General features: G+C 43.5%; 1 long non-coding RNA gene across 1 annotated transcript in view; it reads left to right on the top strand.

Annotated features, from left to right (window-relative positions):
* LOC105558564 overlaps nucleotides 1–7,522 on the top strand; it is a 42,545-nt gene extending 35,023 nt beyond the window's left edge. The window contains exon 3 of the long non-coding RNA XR_001008680.1: nucleotides 5,958–7,522. This is a non-coding gene — a long non-coding RNA (uncharacterized LOC105558564). The remainder of the gene's footprint in view (nucleotides 1–5,957) is intronic.
* Nucleotides 7,523–7,737: the final 215 nt, after the last annotated feature.

The following is a 7,737-nucleotide window of genomic DNA, read 5'->3' on the forward strand; positions in this document are numbered from 1 at the left end:
TTTTTTTCAGTGCAGTTTCGCCGCTAATGAGGTGCACTGTAAATTACAGAGGAATATGAAAGGGCTGTTTTACTAGTTGTCCCGTAAATACGGCGATTGGCGCGTTAAGACCACATATTACTCGGCTCTTCTTTTTTCACTGGCGAAGGCAAAGCTCGGAACAGCTTCCCCTTGCAAACAACCGCAGAATCGCATGTCGTGAGTATAGTAAGTCACGCGATTGAAGGGCGTTAAAGCCGAACGTTCTTTCTTGTTCAGGACGATGCACTTTCGAGGAGCCGTACGCCCTCAGAAAGGATCTCTGTCACCGAGACAAAAACTATTCTTGACGCATTTATATTTCTCACAACCTCATTTAGTATCAAAATAAGACAGCATCAAAATAAAATCAATAATTCTTATTCTTCTCTATTGAATTAAAAAAGATTGACTTGCTATATTGAGACAAGAATAACTTGTCGTTGTTCTTGCGTTTAGAATAAATTTTCCCCCCATCTTACAACGCACGAAGTTGGCACCGCGACACTCGACAAGAGACGATGCATACGAGGGTAGCTTGGAAAGTCCGCGCAAAAATGAAAACTACTTAATTTTTCGGGATAAACTTTTTTTAGTTTCCAACGTAGTCTCCTTTTAGGCTTATACACTTCGTCCAACGCTGCTCCAGTTTGTTGATCCCTTCCAAATAATAAGATTGGCCCAACTCCGCAAAATAGGCATTCGATTCTGCAACCACCACCTCGAGCACCACCTCCTTGGTTTCAGGCGGGTAGTGGTGTATCCATGTTTCGACCACAGTGACGAAACGACGCTTAGTTCCGTGGATTCCGCTGAAACAGCTGCAAACCGTCCTGGGAACACCTCACGCAATCAACACACGAAATTCTCTTTCACCCATGTTTTCGAAATCACTCGACTTTCTCGATTCAAACGAGCGCCAAACACAGAGAAATAGACCGATCTGGCTGATACTTGGTGTGTGTTTTTCCAAGAGATGCTATACTAAATAAAAATAATACCGACCAGGGATGCCATCTCTCTGATTTTGCACGGACTTTTCAAACTTCCCTCGTACTATCATTTTATTCTAAATTAAAAAATTTTTCATTTAAGATTAAAATATTCTTTTCTCTATGATATTATAAATATAATTGGCTCTATATATCGATCCTATTTTATGATACATTCAAGTGTAATAGCATTGGACAGAGGCAATCGAGATTTGCGGATTAACGATCTAAAAGTTAGTAGTTTATCATACGCGAAGTTTACGATTTATGAATGTTTAATTTAATTGGTCGCGTAATTAGCGAAATATTTTAAGTGTAAAAATTCCAAGTATTGGAAGAGTTTTGCCTTTCTCAAAGCTTTGCCGATATTTTTCCCAAAATATATTTACTAAAATATTTAATATCGACATTCGATATTGCGAGAGGGGCTTGCTTTAATTAAATTTCCGTTCGAAGAAAAAAATGACACGTTGAATTTCCCAAGGAATCCGCACTGCCGGGTGATATATGTATTGAGAACTCTTCTCTTAGTGTACACTGCTCTACCCCTTATCTTACCGGAAGTTGCGCGGACACGTGCCAAGCGTGGGTTCCTGCTCACAGCCCCGCGACTATGATTGACATCGCGGTCGGACGGTTTCCTCTGGGGGGTTTGATGGGACTTTATAAACGCCTCGGGCACTTCTCGAACAGCTATCGTCCGTAAATACCCTCTGGGGCCACATCTCTCCCGGAGCCTCACGCCCCGAGCCTCGTAATGATTCCGCTTGCGCGATGTCGATGACGACCAATCCGCGAATCACGGGAGAGGGAGTTTCCGAACGGCCGGTCTCGCTTGATTTGCGAGCGGAGCGGGATCGAAGATGATACGAGCTAATAGCGAGAGAGACGATCGTCGTCGTCGCCATCGCGTCCGAGGTTGCGGGGGTTTGTTAGCGATGTGTTACGCAGAGAGGGTGAATATGGATGAACGCGAAGATACGGAGGCATTCTAGAGGGGATGTGAGGGCGAATGCGAGAGAATGGGACACGCCGGTCTGGTGAGAAAAATGCGTGTTGCGAACTTGTCCGCGTCCGTTTTCATTCATGCGGAGTCGTTCTGAAATGCATAAGGTAGATCCGCGTTCGCATGGTCCAGCGCGCAGCGGGACGGTCTTTTTGATTGGCCGAAAATACACAACAATGCACTTTCCATATTCCGCGGGGGTGCGTAACCGCGAAGGGGGACAAACAACGGTGCGCTTTATTCCGCTGTACATCATCCCCGTAATCTGCCCTCGTGCTGGAACATAGAGACGCGTCGTGGCGAGATGCTAGTACGGCGGGCTATCTCGTCGGGAATTTTTCTCAGGAGCGCGGGAGCAGTCGAGCGTGCGGATCGAAGGTGTCTGCAGGTATTCATGGAGTGCATCCGTCGAGTAGCGGATGCGGCGGGGGAGCCGGGCGGAATAATCTCGTGCGCGTTCTCTTCGCGGCTCGCATCAGCCTTTCAATTTTCTGCGAGTGCAATACACATCTAGCTTGCGCCACGCTCGTGGCGAACCGAGTCTCGTTTCGATCGCACAATCACGATTCATCGAGCTTAGCGTAAAGGGAACTGCAGTACGGAATGCACTTTGATTGTCACAGTCGTTTCTTTATACTATCTGCCAGAAAATAAGAAACGTGTAGGTTCGATGTTCTTGGTTATTCGTTAGTTAGAATATGCAATAATACGCGATGTAATTTATAATGTAATTAATGTGTAATGTAATATAATAGGGAAGAACAAAATACTTGTTTATCACAATTAAATATTAATACCGGCTTTTATGAAAACATGCGTGCGTTGGACGGTAATTTATTAAAAGTGGAATTTGTTAATTTATTATAATAAAATGACAACTTAATTGAAATATATTACATTGACAATGTGAATTAAGAGATTTAATACTTTCTGATAATAACATTCTAAACTAAAGATTTTTTTTGCTACGCTAATGGACCACGCGAATATTTCCGCAATTTATTTCCACGACGGGGAATAAGATAGAAACAAGAGTTTAATTAAAGTGAGCTAAAAATAAGAAATAATAACCGCACATTTTTCAGGTCACAGAAATAATATCTTAATATCGACATTTTTACAAAAAATATCTTGCAGAGAGTAATCCGCAATTATAGCGATACGAACTGCAGTCTGCTCGGAATCGCGTGGAAACGGAACGCGAGGGACAGACTCGTGTCTGACCATGAACGCGTCTCGATCACTGACACGCTCGGTCCGCTCGCGCGACTGTCTTTCTCCGCTTTCAAGAGCGCGCGCTTTACGATTTCGCACAACGAACGCATAAATATCCGACGGTGACGTAAGCATGATCGAACCGGATATGCTCGTGTGTTGACGCGATATTTACGAGCGGGAGGAAGCAACGCCGTTGCGATTACGACGATGACGCTGCAGCCGCGCCGGTGCGTATCTCGTTAATGGACGGTTCGTGTGTGCATGCGTGTAGCAAAGCTACACACGCCGAGGATGATCCGGCGGCCGAGAGCCGGGCTGCGGTACTCTGCGGCAATACGCGTCGCCATCTTGGTTTATCGATCTTGTTGCCTACCCTTCGCCCTCGTCCTCTTCAGCCGCCCCGACCCTCCGCCGTTGTTCGTTCACCCTCCGTTCCTCCCGTGCGATCCTCTTTCTTTTCTGCTCTTCCTTCTCTTCGTGTCCGCTCGACCTCGCGCACCCGCGCGCTTCTCTTCCGCTTTTGTTCCGCCCGGCTTTTTGTCCTCGCGTAAGCCCGTGTGCGCGCGGCTTGAGCATCGTTAACGTCTTCTGCTGCGCCATATTCGTCAAATTCTTGCCCGTGAATTGAGAATCCTATGTGCGTACGGTATCCAACAATGGAAATGCCATTCGGGAGAGAAAGAGAATGGCCGTTGTTTTTTTTATACTGGAAATGTTGCACGAGGTCGCTCAGAGTTTGCTTGAAGAAATTGCCTTTTAAATTTTGATACCAAATCCGTCTCTCGAGTATCTAACGATAGATGCAAGAAGTTGAAGTTAATTTCCGTTACTCACATTCCTAAAACCCAATTCGCTAAAAACCCTCGCTCGTCCGCACTTCAGAACAATGATTATTCTCTTCACTTTCGATAAGCACTGAACGGAAATGCCGTTTGCTTTAATATACTCTTCCCAATATAACGTATCGGCGATTAAAGTCTTAAGGAGAGAATTTAAATTAAATGACAACCCGAGTCAAAATCTTGGCCCTATGTTGAGCCTTTAATTCTATTATACATATAGTAGGACCTAAGACAGTAAAAGAGGTTGAACTGCAAGTACAAAATTTAGTTCTACTTTAAAACTGATAGTGTCGGAAATTTCTACTTTTGCCAATTAAAGTAGGTCTTTTTAAGTAGGAGCTAAAGTAAATTTTTAGAATTAAAGATTTAAGGGAGGAGTAAAAAATATAATGTCATCAAAGTAAGTTGTTGCTGGTCTATGTAGGTGTGCAGATGAGCTAAGTAGGTGTAAATTATCCTTAAAAGTGTCAAAATAGTACCAAAATTTCGACTCGGGAAGAACAAAGACTTATTCTCTATCTCATTTTGCAATTAGATTATGTTTCAATTTGCAAATTAAGAAAATTAACACTGAAAGAAATGCAATATTTATTAAGATCCTTGATTTCATGCGTTCTAACGTTCTCTAAATCAGCCAAGTAATTGTCTTTCTTGTCAACAGTCGTAGTCAATTTTTAAGGGCTCCTTTGCTGTTTTCTCCCATCAATATTCCATACCGTCAGCTTTCATAAAGCGAGGACAACGTTCGGGCCCCTTTGCGCTCGTCTTTCTAGCGTTGTTTGCGATTCAAGTCATGCTCATCGCGCGCGCGCGCGCGCGCTTCATTAATTAATAAACACCCCCTCGTATAGCGTAGAGCGCATCCCGGAAGAGCCGCTCGGCCGACAACACCCTCTAGCGCGCACTCGTTTGCAGTTAATTGTCGCGGCGGTGCACCGCAAGATGAACGCGAAACTTAATAATAAAATGTCGCTGATCCTGGTTCACGGCCCCTGTTAAGAAAACGCTGCGGGAACAAGCGACCAATCAGGCAAATTCGTGGCTTTCACGGTGTAAAAAGGCAAGTGGGTCGAGGCTCTCGAAGGGAGAACGCTGGCAGCCTTTTGCGATTAAGAAGCTAGAAAAGAGCGCGCGGAAAGGAACTTGGCAATTCAGTTTTAGTAAATAACTTTGGCGCGTGATACGGAGTCGGGAATAAGTGAATAATTCGATTACCTTCTTTAATTTTATATTTGGCGCGGCATGTTGGGACAAATATTCTTAACGGAGTTAAGGAGCTTACTACTGTACGGGCAGTATTTCACGATTTACTCGTAACACGATTATCGCAGCGATAAAAATTACGAGCTAAACTCCTTCTGTCACGGGCGGATTTCTCTCGGAGGTAAAATGGATGGAAGGGATTCCACGAGGTAGCGCAGGGCCCCTCGCTCGAGGGCCGCTCGCACGACTAGCGGGAGGGGGGAGGAGGGGGAGACCATAATAACAATGACTAGTGACTGTTATTCGTAACGCGATAACGACCGTGCGTTCCGAAGTGTCCGCGCGATTACGCGAGCACCTACGAGCGCGAAACTCGATACAAATTGCCCAGGACGAATCACATCTACGTAGCTCCCGCAATCGTGAGCGATGGGTGTACCTAATTGGCGGATTAGGCTGATGTATAGGGTACGTCAAGCACGTTACGCCTTACGAGCTGTCATTCGGCAGAGATGTCGACTCGAGGGAAATTAATGCGCTTGATTGGAAATCATTTCTTATTCTTATAATATTTATCCTTTGTTTTTCTTTGGATAATTACACCGCGTAAAATATAATCGTGTACGTAAGTTTCATTGTGTTTTAGCGTATATTATATTATTGATATTGTTTTCTAAGTTGCCTGGCGAACGATCACCTTTTGGATTTTCTTTTCGCCACTCGCTTCTTCTCCTTTCGTGAGAAGACGACCCAGACGTACCGGCTTAGCGGGTCGCTGGTTTAAACGCTGATTTAGATTCCCGGGAAAATCGGAAGAGGACACATGTCTGAAGAGAATTTCACGCTCGGTAAACGTGGCATAAATCGAGAGCTCGACTGAGAGGCCCGGGCTTCGCCCAGGCTCCGTGTAACTCGGTAAGCTTCTTATTGTCGACATCCGACGATTTGATCCGACGCTCGGGTCTGGTTTTGGTCTGGTCTGGTCTGGTCTGGTCTGGCCTGCGGTTTGAACAGCCCAAAATGCATGACGATACTTACGACACTTTCATATCTAGTATCGATATTTTTCATTTGGCAGGAGTGTCCAAGTACCGCCGCGAAACATTAAGAACCAAAAAAGAAAGAAATTTTTCGTATTGCGAAGACAGGGAAAGCTGTGTGAAAAATTTTAAGAGGAATTTATATATTTTTATATTATTTTGAATTTATTTTTGTTTTTACGTACTCTCGTCTCGATTTACTTTGACTTGAGTTTACTGTATATTAAAAGAAAATTATATCCTTCAGTTTTCTAATAGCTAAATAAATTACGCCACGTCGATTGCGCCATTTTTAATTTAAATTGCAGAAAAATATTGTATTTTTTGTAAATAAGAAAAGATATTAGAAAATTGCAATGACTATATGTAACTGTAGCGTTTTATGACAGTAGTGTATTAAATTTCCTACACTATCTTCTCGAAAGCTACGCTTTTCGCAAAACTCCTTCGGCATTTATCCCGGTAGATACAGTTATGCCTGAAGGGTTTCACGTCAGGTATCATCCATAATCGCGATGTACAGGATCGCTTTTGCCGGGTGTCTATGGTGTCTACCGTTCAGTTTCGGTGGTGCGCGTCTTTGCCGAGCGAGAAACTCGCTTATCGTAGTCTAGACTGGTCAAATTGGTAGGCCCCCAAGGACCGCCAAGAGGGAGAATACCGAGGCGTAGCCATCCGACAAACTGGTAGGGGGGGGAGGAGGACCCTGCGTAAGGAATCCGTCGTGGCATCCACCGCATCTCATGGTTTACGCGTGTCGACGAGAGGGATCGTTAGCCGCGGTATGCCAGACAATAATAAACAGTAAGCTTGCCACCGCCGCCGTCATGGTTGAACATTAGAATCGATGTAATTGACTGGTGGCTCGTGTAATCGTAATTGTCGCTCTTTGCACCGAAAAACGAGCGAGACTCGCAATTGGCCGAGCGAAATAACAAAATTCTACTGTATCGTATTCAAGCTAATTGGAGAGATTGGGATAACGACGAGGGTGTGCGTTCGTGTGTGTGTGTGTGTGTATATATATATATATATGTGTATATATGTGTGTGTTAACTGACTTTTGCAGTTCGAGACCGTTTTTATAAATGAGCGTCGACGTTGCCTTCTGTTTTTATTTTAATCCAGTTAATATTGTTCAACGAGTTAAACGATTCTTTTTCACGTATAACAATGAAAGGGGGACAATGGAAATCAATTTAGTTGAAATTTACTATTAAGAAAACGTGAAAATTTAATTTAATATTCTTTCAAGATCGGAGAAAAATATAACCAACGCAAATCACTCGTAGGTTATAATTTAATTTGCTTTTAAAATTGAAGAATTATATATTTAATTATATATACAAGAAGAATTATATATAATATATGTATATTATATACAGGGTGGTCTAAAAGTTCCGGAACGGTTGAATATC

This window comes from Vollenhovia emeryi, unplaced genomic scaffold (assembly GCF_000949405.1).
Source record: "Vollenhovia emeryi isolate VEMERY1.0 unplaced genomic scaffold, V.emery_V1.0 DF939332.1, whole genome shotgun sequence".
Classification (NCBI taxonomy): Eukaryota; Metazoa; Arthropoda; class Insecta; order Hymenoptera; family Formicidae; genus Vollenhovia; species Vollenhovia emeryi.